This window comes from Bos indicus, chromosome 1 (genome assembly GCF_029378745.1).
Source record: "Bos indicus isolate NIAB-ARS_2022 breed Sahiwal x Tharparkar chromosome 1, NIAB-ARS_B.indTharparkar_mat_pri_1.0, whole genome shotgun sequence".
Lineage (NCBI taxonomy): Eukaryota > Metazoa > Chordata > Mammalia > Artiodactyla > Bovidae > Bos > Bos indicus.
The window spans coordinates 86,102,927-86,122,199 of NC_091760.1; the positions used below are offsets into that span (position 1 = coordinate 86,102,927).

Below are 19,273 nucleotides of genomic sequence, written 5' to 3' on the forward strand. Positions count from 1 at the left end.
AATATTCTTTTTTCCAGGTTATAGAGATCTTTTTTTCCTATGTTTTTTGCTTTTATTTTGCTTTTGCTATATTCTTCTAGTCCTGTGCTGGTCTAAATTGGCTTTAGTCACTATCTTATTTCAGAATTTCTTTTACTATCTATAGATTTTTAGACTCTAATGGAATCTCTCAAAATTTACTTAAAGATTCAAGTCTTGTTATCAATTGATTTTCATGAAAGTTTGTTCTTAATACAGGAAATATGAGCAATGACTTGTCTTTAAATACGTTTTATGTCTGTATTGCTGACATGGTATCTTAATGAGAGGTGAGAGGTGGTTAGAGTCTCCCTTTTCGGCTAAAAGAGGCATGTCTGAATTGGCCGATCAATTGAAAATGGATTTCTGCAAATGGCGAGAAATATAAGCACTATGAAACATTTCATCCTTCTGTCCTGACCCTTCCCCCACCTGCACCCACTATCCCCTAATATTACTCTGACCAATTTGTCAGGATCTGGTCTTTTAAAACCACTTTATTCTGCATCTACAGTCTTTACATTGCTTTCTATATGATTGAAATTACTATTAGGTAGCACATGATAGTTTCCATTTTATTATGTGATAGTACTCTCTCTCCACTAATGTTCTGATAGCTTAGAATAGTTCTCTATTTTTGAGCCTGACCATTTCTCATAATTTAGTTACTAGCTCTTGTTTCTTTCTATATCCTTTGCTGCTGCTGCTAAGTCGCTTCAGTCGTGTCCGACCCTGTGCGACCCCATAGATGGCAGCCCACCAGGCTCCCCCATCCCTGAGATTCTCCAGGCAAGAATACTGGAGTGGGTTGCCATTTCCTTCTCCAATGCATGAAAGTGAAAAGTGAAAGTGAAGTCGCTCAGTCGTGTCTAACTCTTAGTGACCCCATGGACTGCAGCCTACCAGGCTCCTCTGTCCATGGGATTTTCCAGGCAAGAGTACTGGAGGGGTGCCATTGCCTTCTATATCCTTTGGCCATTCATATATATTTTTGCATGTCATTTATAAAATACTATTTTTTAAATCCATTGAAGACAGACTGTGTTTGTATCTTGGTCCCACAATTCACGATGTGTCTTTAGCAATTTATTTAAACTTATATAAGCATCTTATATAAAGCAACTTATATAAAGCATCTCTGGCTTCCCTTCTGTGAAGTGAGATTAATATCATATACTTTCCAGGGTTCTTATAAACATTAAAGTTAATATATGTAACATGTAATATATTAATCACATACAACAAATGTAAAGTGTCCGGCTGTGGCAGATTATAACATATGGGTTCACCATCCATTTCATTTTCTTTGGCATGGAGCTAAACTTTATTTCTCAGCTCCTCAAGACCTAGGTAAAGTAGTGTGATTAAATCTCACCAGTGGGATGTAAAGGGAAGTGTTATGTCATTTACAGGTTGAGGAAGGAAGGAATCCTTTCTACTCCACCATCACTACTAGAGAGACTCGGAGATTGCAGAGTTGCAGAATGGAAGGAAAGTGTTTTCTTAGAGGAAAACTGCAAAGAAGAGGAAAACTGTAAAGAAGAGCCACCTGACCCATATCAGATTCTCCTGATATCTAGCAGATATTTTTAAGAACTTGGATTTGGGGGTTTACTGATTGTAGCAGCTACAGTTATTTACCTTTCCTTATGTATGCAGATGGGAAAAAAGGAATAGAAGCTATGACCATTATTATTGTTGTTCACCATCAAAAGGAATGGCCAGCGGTAGCCTTAGACTTCGGTGGTACTTAATATTCATTGGCCAGATAGACTGAAACAATTTCCTTCTGACTCTGAAAACTTCTCTCTAACCTTACTTAAAAAAATGTATATTCTCAGGAGGCTGTTTTCACAAGAAGTTTGAAGAAGTATAGTATTTTATATTTATTTATTTAAGGTCTCCACTTAACCTGAACTTCTTAATGCCACTATTTCTTATTTATCTGAATGAATGATTGATTTCACAAAAAGGAAATTAGTACAATATGTTGATGGAAGGTATTGATTAGTAAAGTTTGGTCTGTAGTTGTAAATCTTTTGGACATAGTTTTGTGTATTTGTAGGCTAAGAAAAAGCAAAAGAGTTCCAGAAAAACATCTACTTCTGCTTAATTGACTATGCCAAAGCCTTTGACTACGTGGATCACAACAAACTGTGGAAAATTCTTTAAGAGATGGGAATACCAGACTACCTGACCTGCCTCTTAAGAATCTGTATTCAGGTCAAGAAGCAACAGTTAGAACTGGACATGGAACAACAAACTTGTTCCATATTAGGAAAGGAGTACATCAAGGGTGTATATTGTTACCCCGCTTATTTAACTTACATACTTAGTACATCATGAGAAACGCTGGGCTGGATAAAGCACAAGCTGGAATCAAGATTGCAGGGAGACATACCAATAACCTCAGCTATGTCAATGACACCACCCTTATGACAGAAAGCGAAGAACTAAAGAGCCTGTTGATAAAAGTGAAAGAGGAGGGTGAAAAAGTTGGCTTAAAACTCAACATTTGGAAAACTAAGATCATGGCATCTGGTCCCATCACTTTATGGCAAATAGATGGGGAAACAGTGACAGACTATTTTTTTGGGCTCCCAAATCACTGCAGATGGTGACTGCAGCCATGAAATTAAGATGCTTGCTCCTTGGAAGAAAAGTTACGACCAACCTAGACAGCTTATTAAAAAGCAGAGACATTACGTTGCTAACAAAGGTCCGTCTAGTCAAAGCTATGGTCTTTCCAGTAGTCATGTATGGATGTGAGAGTTGGACTATAAAGAAAGCTAAGTGCAAAAGAATTGATGCTTTTGAACTGTGGTCTTGGAGAAGACTCTTGAGAGCCCCTTGGACTGCAAGGAGATCCAACCAGTCTATCCTAAAGGAAATCAGTCCTGAATATTCAATGGAAGGACTGATGTTGAAGCTCCAATCCTTTGGCCACCTGATGCGAAGAACTGACTCATTTGAAAAGATCCTGATGCTGGGAAAGGGTGAAGGTAGGTGAGAAGGGGACGACAGAGGATGAGATGGTTGGATGGCATCATTGACTCAATGGACATGAGTTTGAGTAAACTCCAGGAGTTGGTGATGGACAGGGAGGCCTGGCATGCTGCAGTCCATGGGGTTGCAAAGAGTCAGACACGACTGAGCAACTGAACTGACTGATAGGGACATTTTCACAATGATTAGCAATAAAATGTCTAAAATAACACTAAGTAGAACAACTTAACCTCATTAACACCCTCCATCCCTCATATAGTCCATGTATATATTTCTGGGAATGAGAAACAATTCGTGTTCTGATATTAACTGTTTTTTTAAACATTTTACTCTAGAATCCTTTCAGTGTCCAGCATTTTGGGAATCTGACACTACCCAGCTGAGGTGAATGGCAGAGGGCAGAGGAAAGTGCTAGAAAGTCTCATCTTGGTTGAATTAATTGATTTTTTCACAGTGAGCTCTGGGGGATTCTCCTACTTTCCTTTCAACCTCACATCCCTTCCTTTCTCCTCTGTTCTTCCTGTTCCTTTTCCCCAGATTTTTCACAAAGGAAAAACAGTTAAAGGGCCCTGCTGTATAATTAGATGTCAAAAGACTGAAATCTTTATTGTTCCTTTCCCTGGATTTCTTCAAGGGCGGTCATGACTAATTAACTATGAACTTGGGAGTGAGGAGGACATCTATCAGAAATGAGGTATATATGGCTTTCATGCAAACACAAAAAGGCACATGAACTGTAATTTTAAACACTAAACACAGCTAACAAGCACAGCTAGTAAACAGATAATTGTATTTTCATATTAATATCTCATTCAGCCCTCATTGCAGCATTCTCCATGAAATGCCTAAAAAATAATCTTTCTTTTATTAAAGAAAATACAAGGTCAGAGCTGTTGTAAAATTGTAAGAGCCAATAGAGCCAGTGTGTGCTGCTAAAACCTATCCCCTGACCCTACCTGCTAATATTCACATGGACCCAAAATAATGGAGAATCTACTGTGGCCAAGTGCCACTTTAACTGCCGTGTGCCCTTTGCCAAGGCACTGAATCCTCCTGTATGTTACTTCCCTCATCTTTAAAGTGGGGATAATAATACTAACTTTATGGGGTTGCAAGAGATTAAATGAGTTATCCTAAATAGATGCCTGAGAATGGTGTCTGGCATGTAGCATATGTTCAGTAATCATAAGCTACTATAATATAATGTGGCAATTAGTAGTAGTATTCCTAATTAGTAAGTGGAAGAATTTAGTTTCTACAACTGTCTCAGATTTCTTCACTATTCCCCAAAAGTCACCTAGATGTCATATGGCATCACAGGAGCACACAACTGAATAAAATTAGTATTATATAAATATAATTTAGCACTAAAATGCTAAGCAGCTACTTTAAAATTATGAGCATACACTAAAATACATGGTATTTTCCCTCACTTTTAAAAAAACTAATACACTGTAATAAAATTCACCCTCAAGTGTATAGTTCTGAGCTCTATCAAATACATAGAGTTGTATAACTACTGTATAGGACAGCTTTCACCCTCAAGTGTATAGTTCTGAGCTCTATCAAATACATAGAGTTGTATAACTACTGTATAGGACAGCTCTTAGAGTTTATTTACATGAATATTTAGAAAGAATTTTTCTAAAATTAGAAGCCAATGTAAGTACATCTCCTTGATTCAGGGACTTCAAATACACTTGAAAGTTGGCTAATAATTCTCTTTCATTTACTAATTGACTCAAGAAGTATGTACTGAGTTTTTTCTACATGTATAGCATTGTTATCATTTATAAAGAGAGGAAGAAGTATCCCCAAGTTTACTGCCTTCAAAAGAACAAATGTAATACTTTTGTTTTATACTTCTACCTAATAGATCAGGAGAGGGAAATAATAGGCCCTTTTGTAAATTTAAAGAGTGCATGAAAAGAAGGATGACAAAGTGTCATTTCTTCTCTTAATTAGCGTGTATTAAAACAATTATATCCTCTCACCCTATAACGCCTACAACTCAGTTTAATTTCTCAAATATTTGAGCACGTCACTGGGTCGATACAGTCCTTGTCCTCAAGCAGTTTGTAGCATTGTAGAACAGGTAAGTGTAATAAATGGCAGAAAATGATCAAAGATACAAAATGAAATATATTCAGGAAGAGTTAGGGAATGTTGAGATGGGGGAGTCAATAAAGACTTTATCAAAGGCATAGCTTTCAAACAGTCTTGAAAAGGTGAAAAAGCTATTGGTGGAGGGAGGACAAATTTAGTACACTATAAAGCTGCTGCACTGTCCAATACAGTAGTCACTAGCTATATGTGGCTGTTTAAATTCCAATGAAAATAAAATAAAATAATTTAAAATTTTAATTCTTCCTCAGTCCAACTAATCACATTTTGAATGTTTAATGGCCACATGTGGCTAGTGGCTACCATACTGAACAAGATAGAGTACAACATATCCATCATAATGGAAAGTTCTATTGGATAGTGTTTCTATAGAAGGAACAGCAATGAAAGATTAGGAAGTGGGAATAATGAATTACCCAAATCTCTGTTCAAGTCCTTGGACAAAATACCAGAAATAATGGTACATCCATGTATTTCCTCCCCAAATATAAATTGGAAATATGTGCCTATGTAAAGCTCAATGATTTAGTTGTTTTATTGGCTGCTCTGGTTCAATTGTCATGCTGAGTTCATACTATAAATCAATAATGAAGACATAAAACCTAACAGGCCTATCTAATTGCTCTATCTATCTGAGTATGCAGATCATAGTGGCTGAAAGCCAGGCTCGGGTCTAGCCAAGTGTGTTGCCGCTGTTTCTTCTGGCAGGGACCTGTTAGCTGAGTGGGTCCAAGCTGAATGGCTTGGGCCTGGCACTTTTGCAGTTCCCTAAGAACATGCTCACTATTGCCATTTGCTTCTTTAGAAATAGTGCTAGTACCCATGGCAAAACCTAAAGGCAGGTAGAAGTTTGAGGAAACTATAATCAGAGAAACAAGTCCTGCTGTATGCGATGGATGAATTGAGCCATGTGTGGCCTTAGTCACTGATAAATTTCTGAAGGTAAAGACTTCAGCCTTTTGGTAAGAATTGCTGTCCACACTGTCAGAAGGGTGGTTCAGCCAAACAACCGGGTGATGTTTTTACAGAGCCAGCCAGGGCATCATTTGAGATCCAAATGGACAGAGGTATGTAGGACAACAGACTGGTTCCAAATAGGAAAAGGAGTACGTCAAGGCTGTATATTGTCACCCTGTTTATTTAACTTATATGCAGAGTACATCATGAGAAACGCTGGACTGGAAGAAACACAAGCTGGAATCAAGATTGCTGGGAGAAATACCAATAACCTCAGATATGCAGATGACACCACCCTTATGGCAGAAAGTGAAGAGGAACTAAAAAGCCTCTTGATGAAAGTAAAAGAGGAGAATGAAAAAGTTGGCTTAAAGCTCAACATTCAGAAAACGAAGATCATGGCATCCGGTCCCATCACTTCATGGGAAATAGATGGGGAAACAGTGTCAGACTATTTTTCTGGGCTCCAAAATCATTGCAGATAGTGACTGCAGCCATGAAATTAAAATACACTTACTCCTTGGAGGGAAAGTTATGACCAACCTAGATAGCATATTCAAAAGCAGAGACATTACTTTGCCAACAAAGGTTCATCTAGTCAAGGCTATGGTTTTTCCTGTGGTCATGTATGGATGTTAGAGTTGGACTGTGAAGAAGGCTGAGCACCGAAGAATTGATGCTTTTGAACTGTGGTGTTGGAGAAGCCTCTTGAGAGTCCCTTGGACTGCAAGGCGATCCAACCAGTCCATTCTGAAGGAGATCAGCCCTGGGATTTCTTTGGAAGGAATGATGCTAAAGCTGAAACTCCAGTACTTTGGCCACCTCATGCAAAGAGTTGACTCATTGGAAAAGACTGATGCTGGGAGGGATTGAGGGCAAGAGGAGAAGGGGACAACAGAGGATGAGATGGCTGGATGGCATCACTGACTCGATGGACATGAGTCTGAGTGAACTCCGGGAGTTGGTGATGGACAGGAAGGCCTGGCGTGCTGCGATTCATGGGGTCGCAAAGAGTTGGACACGACTGAGCGACTGATCTGATGTGATCTTATCTGATGTAGGACAGAAATACCATGTATCAAAGTTTTCTAAATCTGAGTCTAAATGTGTCTTCATTAGTTTAAAAAAAAAAAAAAACGTAGAAAATCAACCACCTGGAGAAATTAAAGGCAGCCCCGAATATACTGAATCCATACTTTTTTGGTTATTTGGTGCCTCTTGTTTTTAGATCCAATAAGTGCTTACAACGTGACTTTGATTCCTTTAAATATTGTTCAACAATAATTGACTTTAATTTGCATATTTTGGGGAGGGTTGGAATATTTTAGACACCATCATTAGGCATTTTATTTATACAAGCTCATTGGGCAACAGATTATTGTCTGCTCTTAAAAGGGCTTAAGAGTACCAGAAAAAGGCAGGGGGGAAACATACTGATTTTAAATAACTATGCATGCTTAGTCACATCTGACTCTTCTCCACCCCATGGACTGCAGCCCTCCAGGCTCCTCTGTCCATGGGATTTCCCAGGTAAGAATACTAGAGTAGGCTACCACTTCCTACTCCAGGTGATCTTCCTGATTCAGGGATCAAACCCGTGTCTCTTGCATCTCCTGCGTTTGCAGGCGGATTCCTTAGCACTGCATCACCTGGGAAGCCCAATTACTTTTCAAAAGTAAGATATACTGTATGCATACTACACATCCTATATGCACTTACTTTTTTTCTTAGAAGTAGTGTATAGAACCATTTTCTTCCCACCCAAATACTTACATTTGGAGGAGTCTCTAAATGTCTTTATAGTTCTTATGCGTGAAGAAAGCAGTTGCTATGCCATGAAAAGTATTTTTATAACCCTATTTACATATAAACATCTATTTTCAATGTACTGTTAACTAACAGTGTCAAGGGCAAATAGAAAAGTTAAATCTGCATACCAAGAAAACCTAAATAAATATTTTTCAGTTTATTAGATTCTCTTGAAAATGCTTATGATGATACATGGATTTTAATTATTTGATGCTTGTTGACTTCATATTTATTTGAGACTGTTCCCACAATGAACTCGGCATTTTCAAAGAATTGAAGGAGAGACTTTCCCCCCCCATTTCTGAACAGTCAAATGAAGGAAAAAGTGATTAACTTACAGTCAAATGAAGGAAAAAGTGATTAACTTCAATTTTCTTTGCTTTTAGAAGGCCTCTAAAAGTTTCATAGGTAGGGAAATGATACTGATGACTCAACTATCCATAGTGTTATTTTGCTTGTTTATGCTACCTGTGTGGAAAATACTAAGTCTAATTTATCCCCCTGCAAAATAAAAATCTACATTTATTGGGGAACCAGTACCAGCTATAAGAACTCATTTAGTTCAGGATAGTCCAGCTGCTGAAATACTGTTGATGACATTTAACCTTCAACTGGATTGCAGGAACAGCGCACATGTCATTTGGTTCCCAGTTTCATAGTTTTGGCATCCGTACATTATTTAGACAAGCTTAGGCTGCTTTGCTTGGCTATGATAGACATTTTAGAATATCTCTGACTCATGAATATAAATAGTTGTACAAAAATAAATTTTATAAAACCAGAGCTGGTAACAAAAAAATCACCTAGATATCAACAACTCTGAAAGAATCTAGTGTCACATTCCTTAGAACGTCAGATTAAACTAACATGTGCCAGTCAATATTGCTACACTGCGACCCTTGATGCCTCCTAAGCAAAACTATTAAGTCCAACATTCTCTCCTGTAAGCACTTATCTGTAAGGATGGCTAACATGTCCTCTGAAGCAGATATTGAAACTGATTGGACAATAGGTAGATACCAGACAGAGGCCTGGGGGCCGACCTCTAGAAATAGGGGGAGAAAATCTTAATCTGCAACACAATGCCGTTCTCTTGAAACCCTATCATTTTCACTTCCCATGTGTCTGCTGCCTGACTGTGAATGGATTTGAAAAGGAATGGTTAGTGCTGAAAATTGGATCAGAGCTAACATTCTCTCATTTTTATCAGCAGCTGCCAAAGGTCATCTGACATAATAGCTGATGAATTCAAGCCCAGTGGATTTCATTTGCAATTTTCAATTTACTGAGGCCTCCAAACCCCACGGTGATAAAAGCTTCCCCTATCGTGGCCTGTCACAAACATCAAGAAACTGCACAAACCCACAAGAAAGAAAAAAGAGAAAGCTGTGCATCCTTGCAGGTACAGATAAGGAGAACAGGAAGGAATGGTATCATGCAGGAAGGTACGGAGCAGCTTGTGTGGCTAGTTCTCTAAATGCCAATTGAAAGGAAAAGACTATGAAGAACAATCAAATAACTTCCACAGAATAACAACATGTTTCTTTGGGGCTTGTGTGTGAAAATTGCCTTCTAATCTCTTACTTGACATATCCTCAAACAAAAATGTGACTGTAAATATGTGGATAAATAAATGAATAAATAATCCTTGCTTATTTAGTCCCTGAAAAGAAAGTATGCTCTGTATGTTGTATTTACCATAGTTTTGATTTACAAAATGCAGGCTTGTAAAGTCTCTTTTATCGTGGAAATGTCGGTCAGCACTAAGAAATCATTTGTTTTGTTACAGAGAAATGGTTAGATCCTTTGACTGATTTGCAAAGGCAGTCAAAGAACTGGCTAGCAAATACTTGTAAGTGGATCTAGACAGTGTATATTGATGTATTAGCAAGAAGAAAGCCATTTGCCCCCCTTGTCAAGCTATTTACAGTGAACTTAGGCAAGATCAGGGACTGAATCCTGCTCCCAGTGGTTCAAATTGCCGAGACCATATTCATGTTCCTTGGAGAATGGCAAGTTTAAAAGCCAAGCAGTCCATCTTCATCCTACGCTAGTCAACTCATACCACAGCCAATGAAAAGAGAGCAGAGAGATGGACCGCTCTTTGAGAGGCAACTGCTGGGAGAATTTAATTTCAGACGTGGATGTCTGGATCCCATTTCTACCAAATAGATTCAGAAAGCCTTATGAAATTGGTCTAATGAGGCAAGAGGACTTGGCAGTGGGCATCTACCAAACCTGCCTAATGACAGGATTTCTCATGACAGTTGACAAGAAAACCTGAGCATGACATCAACAGGACTAGGATATTTACTTCATTTGTGTGTTGATAACTGTGAGACAATCAGAGTTTGGACAGGAAAGAAGATAATTCCTGGTTGAACTGATATGACTGAGAAAGATTGCCTCTTACAGAATCATTACTTAAATTGTCACAGTAAAAAATAAGAACATGGGTTATTCATCATAATTGAATCCTTAGTTCTTTGAAATTTAGCTATTAAGATTTTCTATTAGCAAAAGTTTAATGACCTTTTAATTCTTCAAACTCTCAAAATAGAAAATATGGTTTCCTCAGCAGTTAAAGATGGCAGGAATTAACATTTCAAAATAAGGGATGTAAAATTTTATTCTTAAGCTGCAGAAAATATGGAAAGTAACCATATTTTAATATTTTTTTGGTCAGGATGCTACTTTTCAAAGGTTACTTACCCCTTGCCCCCCCCCCCCTTTTTTTTAGTTTTTATAGGTTCAAAGAGAACTGTCTATAATTTGCAGTTTCTATGATTTCTCTTTGATTGTTAGCATAATACAGAGATCCTGGTGATGACGAAAGATTACCTAATAGGGTCTTATTGATAATTTAATCGGTTCTTTAAAAAAATGCATATAACAAACTTGGTGAGGGTTTTTCATTATCTCTGTTCTTCTGTGGCAGTGATAGAAGGCAAGCTGTACCACTTGGTCTGTAGTTACACAGCAGAAAGGTTAATCTCTTTTATGTTTCTTCTATTAGAAAAAACAGCTCTTGAATCTTCAGGGCAGAGTCGTAAATTGTTCTTGAAGACTGGTTCAGAGAGACTGTTCCTTCTCGTGCCCGGTGGCTAATTACATTCAGTCAGGTCAGAGCATTCACTATAGTTTGAGTGGTACAAGAGGGCATTTCCCATTTCATTAAATGATTCTTTCATTCCTTCACCTAGCATTTATTTAGCATCTATTAATTGCTGTATACTATGTTGAAAATTATGAATAAGAATTTCCCTACTTTCAAACAGTTTACAGAAGAGTGGAAGGAAAAATTGTAAATCTGTTTTCTCTACCCCTACCTCCCTCATCCCCGCTCCATTGAGTTTATGTCATATAGCTGTAAAACTTTAAAATAATGAAAAGTTTATCCTGAGAATTTGGGCAATGTAATGATACTGTTGACATCTGGACAACACTTTATTTAAGGTGAAAGCTGTGTTCCACTCTTTTTTTTGGTTTTGTTTTGTTTTTTTGGTAATATACGTATCACCATAACATCTTCCCAAGTCAATATACAGTCTATACTTATTTACTAAATACTTTTCTTTGACTGAACTCAGCTTTTTAAAATTAAATTCAATTAGGAAGAAGTCATTGCCTAAACTGTCACAAACAGCCTATATCATGAATAAAATATAATAACATATAAATGTAAAACTACTAATGTATTAGTCTGTGTACCACCTACATAATTTCAGATTTCACATGTGTTATGAATGCTACACTTTGGAAAGTACTGGTTTGGTGTGTTGTGCTGATAAAGACCAGCATTGTAGATTTGACCTCCATGAGAACAGGTATTTTGATTTGTTTCTTGCTGACCAGCAGTTCCTAGAACAATGACTAGTACATATTAAATAATAAAAATATTTGCTAAATAAATGAACAAGGGTCAATAAATGAACTTCTCAAAGAGCAGCCTGTATTTCCCATGTAGTCATAATAATCATACTTTATCATGATTACTTGCCTAATATCTCTCTTAATCACTAGACTGGTAGAAAACTTTGTCTTTTTTGTTCATCTCTGTTATAATCCCAGTGCCTTGAAAAATGTATGGCACATAGTAGGTACTCAAAAATTCATTGAATAAAAGGATAATGCCATTCCAAGGTCGTAAAGCTTTTTCTGTTATCTCACTGATCATTTTTATAGAGGAGTTGATTTGGCCAAAATTAGCTTAAAGCTGTTTAATGCCTGGCATGTTAAAAAAGCAAACCTTTGTTGAGTAAATGAATGAGGGAATAAACAGTTTTGTGATACCAGAGAGAGTCAACTGCTTATATGAAAGAACTTTAAAGGAGAATAATCCTTTCTCAATGCTTAAATGTAGTGCCAATTTTCAACTGTTGAATAAGTCATCCCTGGCAAGCCTTTCTTACTGTTTTACAAATTAAGATTATACTGAAGTTTATGTGTTTATAGAAAAACTGACAAATAGTGAGGTCTGCAAATTACATAAAATGGTTCCAGCAAGTGACCTGATGGTATATTTTCATTTAGATTGCTTTTATGCATTCCTTGATTCACTTAAGAATCAAACACTTTGACTAGACAAGTAGTATTTACAAAATCTGAGTTTGTGCTTTTCAATAATGAGAACATCCATAAGAAGAAATAGTGAAGAATTAGCTGCATTTCTCTGGTCCCACCCCTAAAGAGTACTGTCAATCACTGCCCCAAACATAAGCTTTTGTAGGTTTCAAATGCTTTGAACTGGAAAACGACTATTTTAGTGGATAATTAAAGGGTGTTACAACTGATTGAGCTTGTGTAGAATCAGGAAAATTGGTGGGATTGGAATGGACATATAGGTCACACCACTTTTCCTTTGTAATATTTTCTACTATAAATGATGCTTCAGTTGAAAATCAAGCCTTGAACTAAGGTATCACAAATGGGTTGATAAGGTATGGCTGTAAAATCAAATACTGGGAGAACTGTCTTTATCACTTGAGAAATCATACTCAACTTAAACAAAGGGATGATTTCTTTAATAGCATAATTTTGTCTCTTAAATTTACAGCTTGAATTATGTGTGTTACAACCACAGTTTATTTAGCAGATCAGCACTTGTCTGTGCTGCATAGAAGAGGGTTCAGTAAGATATCAATGAGTATCACACAGAAGAAAAATCTGGGGCCAAGAAAGTTTGGGTTAAATGGATTTTTTAAAAAAATGTTCCCCTGTCCTTCAGAATATGCCAATATATATTATAACCAGTCAAGAGTCATCTATTTAAGCAGGAAGTTTTTTTTTTTTTTTTTCTCGCAGAATGTCTATTAGAATCATCCAGAGCATGGATTGGACTGATGCTGAAGCTCCAGTACTTTGGCCACCTGATGAGAAGAGCTGACTCCCTGGAGGAGACCCTGATGCTTTGAAAGATTGAGGGCAAGAGGAAAAGGGGGTGACAGAGGATGAGATAGTTGGATGGCATCACAGACTCAATGGACATGAGTTTAAGCAAACTCCGGGAGATAGTCAAGGACAGGGGAGCCTGATGTGCTGCAGCCCATGGGGTCACAAAGAGTTGGACATGACTGAGTGACTGAACAATAACAACAACAACGCACACAGATTAGGAAAGTCCCAAATTTCAATCATCTCTATGGAATGGCCTTGAAACAGCAATGCTCATGACTACTTATGAAATATCTTCTGTGACAGACAGATAATAGACACTCCACCCATCCTGTCTTATAAAAAGTATCTTATTATAAAATGACAAACATATAGAAAACAAGAATATTATAAAACCATGGGTGCACATTAGTCATTTTCCATTTGATAAGGTCTTTTAAAATGTAATAAAATATTATTGAAATAATTGAATTCTCCTGTGTGTCTCTTTCCAATCCTATTCTCTCCTTACTTTTCCCAGAGGTAGCCAACATCCTGAACTTGATACATTCCTATGTATATATCACATTTGTATGGCTTTGTATATTTTAAAAGTTACTTTATAATACCATAATTTTCACTAAAAATTATATTTTGATATATGTCTACATTGCTGCATGTAGGACCAAGTTACTTTATGTAAAACTTCTTTATAAGTATATTTTATTGATCTGTTCCACTAATGTTGGACGTTTCTTTTCAGTTCTTTAATAATATAATGTGGGAATGAGCAGTTTTAAACCTCTCTCCTGCTTGGTTTGAGTGTGCTCTTACTCCTTCTTGCTGTGGTGCTGCTCAGTGAGTACTCTTGTGTACCCACTGGGGCTCACACCCAGTGAATTTCAGACATCCTTCCCCCTGACATGAAGGTGACTTCTAGCAAATAGAGCAGCTGCCCCAGTAAGCAGTTTCCTGCTGAGTTCCCAGGCAGTCTGGCCAGCTTCTCAGAAAGTTCAGTAGCATTCCTTATAGGAAGATAACTTGGAATGTTTATGAGCACCCCACCACCTGCCCGAGCTCATGGGTAGCCTGGGCTTGCTGTACCTTACCAGAATTAAAGCCCAGATTTGAATAAATTCAGTTTCTAATTGGATTAAGATAATCTGAAGATTGGCAGTGGTCCGAGCCTGTCTTTTTACCAGAAATCAATGTATACCGCTAGTGCTACCTGGGAAGCCCCAGGTTAAGAATGTGCCTGCCAATGCAGGAGACACAAAGATGTCGGTTCATTCCCTGGGTCAGCAAGATCTCCCGGAGGAGGGGATGGTAAACCCCTCCATCATTCTTGCCTGGAGAATTCCTTGTACAGAGGAGCCTGGTGGGCTACAATCCATAGGGTTGGGTTGCAAAGAGGCAGACACGATTGAAGCAACTTAGCATGCACACAATGTAAATCCTCTTTAGAGAAAAATACTATTATCTGAAGCCTCAACATATCTGTAAAATAATGGAAGAAAAAGGGAAAGCAGATACTAGAAAATAATACACAGGAGATAATGGAATTATCAGACATAGGCTTAAAAATAACTGTTTCATATGTCCAAGGAATTAAAAGGCAAGGCAAGGAAGAGCACCGCAACAGGAAATTGAAAGTTATAAAAAGAATGAAATAAAAATTCTAGAAATGAAAAATAGAATAACTGGATTCAACAGCCAGTTAGACACAGTTTAAGAAAGAGTTTATGAAGCAGAACACAGTTCAGGAAGAAGCATCAGACGAGCATATAAAACAATGAAAATACAGAAAAAAAGTAGCAGAGGCATATCAGATATATTTGTAGACAGAAAGAAGCACTAGTTGAAGAGATAATAGGACAGAACTTCCCAAACAACTAAAAGATACCAAACCACATTTTAAAGAAGCATGGAAGACCCTACACAAAACAACTACAGACAACCATTGCTAAGCACATAATACTGAAACAACTGAAAACCAAAATCAAGGAGAAAAATCTTAAAAGCAGACAGAAAAAAAGAAACATTACTTTCAAAGAAGCAAGAATAATGTATTTTCTCAAAAGAAACTGTAAATCAAAGTACAAAGGAATTATGTTTTCAAGGCATTGAAAGAGCATAATTGTCAACCTAGCATTCTATCCTCAGTGAGTACATCTTTCAAAAATGAAGGCATTCTCAGGCAAAATTAAAAGATAGCACATTGGTACATTTATACATTTCATAATGATAAAAGTTTCAACTCAGCAAGAAGATTAAATTTTCTGACTGTAGGCACCAAATGACAGAGATTTAAAATATACAAAGGAAAAATGGACAGAATTAAAAGAAGATGGAGACAAGTCCACAATCATGTTGGAAGTTTTAATACACCTCTCCCAATAACTGGTGAAACAAGCAGACCAAAAAATGATATGAATATGGAAGATTTAAACAGCACAAGATTTAAACTTCACCCTAGACTGCTTTCTTTTTAGTGAATGTGGAATATTTATCCAAATTTATATGAGCCAAACTATAAAACAAATCACAAAAAATTTCAAAAGATTTAAATAATTCAGAGCATTTTCTGTGGCCATAGTGGAAATATGTGCATGTGTGCGAAGTCGCTTCAGTTGTGTCCAACTCTGTGACCCCATGAACTGTAGCCTGCCAGGCTCCTCTGTCCAAGAGATTCTCTAGGCAAGAATACGAGAGTGGGTTGCCATGCCCTCCTCCAGGGGATCTTCCTGACCCAGCGACTGAACCTGTGCCTCTTATGTCTCCTGCATTGGTAGGTGGGTCCTTGCCCACTAGCGCCACCTGGGAAACCCAGTGGAAATGTATTAGATACCAATAACAACAATGCTGAAAACCCCACAGATTTAGGAATTAAATAATAAACGTTTAAATATGCAAGGGGGTGTCAAAGAAAAAAACGATTCTGCACATTAGAAAATATTTGAATTCAATTATAATGAAAATGCTACATATCAAAATTTGTGGAATACAATTAAAGCTATGCTTCGAGGGTCATGTAAAGCCAAACTAGACATAACAGACATAGACATTTACCTCTAGAAACTAGAAAAGACAAATTTATAGAGGAAGTATGACTGATGAAGGGGAAAAGAGAAAAGGTATAAATGTCAGAACAAGACTAAAGATCTCACAGATTTGTGAAAACTATTGTAATTATTAAACTAAGTTACGTGAGGGACAGAACATAAAGTTTCTCTTTCCCTGTTATGGTCTTCACTCATCTTTTACATCCATGATCTCCTTCAGGACTCCCAGCATCCCCAAATGTAGGATTATCATTCCCATTCTACTAGTAAGGAAACTGAGGATGAGAGTGCATTTAAGAGGTCATAGAAATTTTAAATGCTAGAACTCTAGGGGATAGAACACAGATTTTTCTAGATTCTTGTCCAAAGCCCCTTCCAGAAAAAATGTTAAAAACATTTGCAGCTTCCCTGGTGGTCCAGTGGTTAAGAATCCTCTTGCCACCACAGGGGACATGGGTTCAATCCCTGGCCCAGGAAGATTCCATGTGCATGAAGCAACTAAGTCTGTGTGCCAGAACTACTGAGCCTGCACTCCAGAGCCTATTGCTGCAACTGCTGAGCCCACACGCCATTAACTGCTGAAACCTGTGCACCTACAGCTCATGCTTGCAACAAGAGAAGCCAGCACAATGAGAAGCCCACACTCTGCAACAAAGAGTAGCTCCCACTTGCCTCAACTAGAGAAAGCTCATATGCAGCAATGAACATCCAGCACAGCCATAAGTAACCAAAAACTAATATATATGTGCATCACTCAGGGCATGTAGGTACATAATAAGTACTATTTGAAATGTAAAGTATATGCAGATATGAAAAGATAAATACAAATGATTTTACAAAATACAAACGTTTGAATGCATTCTTCCCTCAACGTAGAATGCCTTTCCGTCCTTTATTCTCTGGCAAACTTTTAGTTGTCCTTCAAAACTCCAGCAGAGCATTTTCTTCTCAGAGTAATTATCCTTTCCACATAAGCAAAGTTCAGCACTGAGTTCATTTGCAGAAGTGATATTGTGTAGACATTAGAAACAAATGCTCTAAAGCTAGACTCAGGTTTGGCATCCTAGTTCTGACACTTAAGGAGTTGTATAATTTTGGACAAGTTACTTAGCCCCTTGGAGTCTCTATTTCTTGCCTATAAAATAAAGATGATAGTAGTATCTAATCTATCTTATAACATTGTTGCAAAGATTAATTTCTATAAAGTGTTAGAACAGTACCTGGGACACAGTAGGTATAATATAAATGTTAACTGGAGTTAATATTATTCAAAAATAATTATTGTGTACCTACAAGATGCCAGGGACCATGCTAAGCTTTGTTGAGAGGCAGAAGTGAAATAAATAGTTTCTTGCCTTGTAGTGAGAGAGACAGACCATAAATAAGTAAATAAAGATAATTTTGAATTTCAAATTTTTTGTAAAAGACACAAACAGAGAGATAATAGAGAGTAGTAATATTAGTCGTCATTGTCATCTATTTAAAGTAGGATGATCAAGGAAATGACCTTTAAGTGATGGGTGAGTATAAGTCTTCATTACTAGTAATGAATAATGTGAAGGGTTATGAGAGGATTTGAAGGAAGTGTGCTCCAGGCAGGAGGAACAGACAATGTGAAGATGCCAAAATTAGAACAAATTTGCATCTGAGGACAGAAATGGGGACAGAATGAATGGGAAAAAAGTGGAGAGGATGAGAAAGGTAGTAAGGGGAACAGAGGTTGGATCATGTAGACTTCATAAGCCATGGAAAGAAGTTTTGATTTTATGTGTAGCTAGGAACCACTACAGTAAGTTATAAACAGTAAAGGGCTATGATTCAATCAATGTTGTAAAAAGCTCACCCTAATTTCTCTTCCAGTCTTGTAGGAAGGCAAGACTGGAAGCAGAGAGACTCACAAGGAGACTGATGGGGTGGGGGGGAAATGATGCTAGTAGTAGAAAAGGAGCAAAGTGAATGTATTTGGGATATGCATTGAAATGGGGGTTTACAGGCTTGCTGACAGACTGGATGTGGAGGCTGTGTGGATAAAAGGACTCTGAGATGACCACCACAGTTTTTGGCTTAAGCAATTGGGTAAATGCTAGGGCCATTTACTGAGATGGGGACTTATTTCTCCTTTGGGACCCTGGTGGTATATTTAGTACATGATTCTCTTTTTTAATTTTTCACACTGATACACAATTATTATATAGTCTCATTATTTCATTTATACTGTTAGTTTCTTGAGGACATGAAATTTGTGTGCATGTGTAGAGGTATTTCTGGTATTTGGTAGAGTATCTCATACATGTGTAATCAATAGTTTCTGGTTAAATTGAATAGAAAGAGCCTGAGAGAAATGCTGGATTGGATGAAACACAAGCTGGAATCAAGATTGCTGGGAGAAATATCAATAACCTCAGATATGCAGATAACACCACACTTATGGCAAAAAGCAAAGAACTAGAGAGCCTCTTGATAAAAGTGAAAGAGGAAAGTGAAAACGTTGGCTTAAAACTCAACATTCAGAAAACTAAGATCATGGCATCTGGTCCCATCACTTCTTGGCAAATAGATAAGGAAACAGTGGAAACAGTGACAGACTTAATTTTGGGGGGCTCTCAGATCACTGCAGATGGTGACTGCAGGCATGAAATTAAAAGACACTTCCTCCTTGGAAGAAAAGTTATGACCAACCCAGACAGCATATTAAAAAGCAGAGACATTACTTTGCCAACAAAGTCTGTCTAGTCAAGGCTTAGTAGTTATGTATGGATGTGAGAGTTGGACTATAAAGAAAGCTGAGTGCCGAAGAATTGATGCTTTTGAACTGTGGTGTTGGAGAAGATTCTTGAGAGTCCCTTGGACTGCAAGGAGATCCAACCAGTCCATCCTAAAGGAAATCAGTCCTGAATATTCATTGGAAGGACTGATGCTGAAGC

At 37.5% G+C, this 19,273-nt stretch overlaps 1 long non-coding RNA gene across 1 annotated transcript in view; it reads left to right on the top strand.

Moving 5' to 3' along the window:
• The window catches only part of LOC139183632 (uncharacterized), a 183,155-nt gene extending 169,405 nt beyond the window's left edge, over positions 1 to 13,750 (top strand). The window contains exon 3 of the long non-coding RNA XR_011567185.1: positions 13,219 to 13,750. This is a non-coding gene — a long non-coding RNA (uncharacterized lncRNA). The remainder of the gene's footprint in view (positions 1 to 13,218) is intronic.
• Positions 13,751 to 19,273: the final 5,523 nt, after the last annotated feature.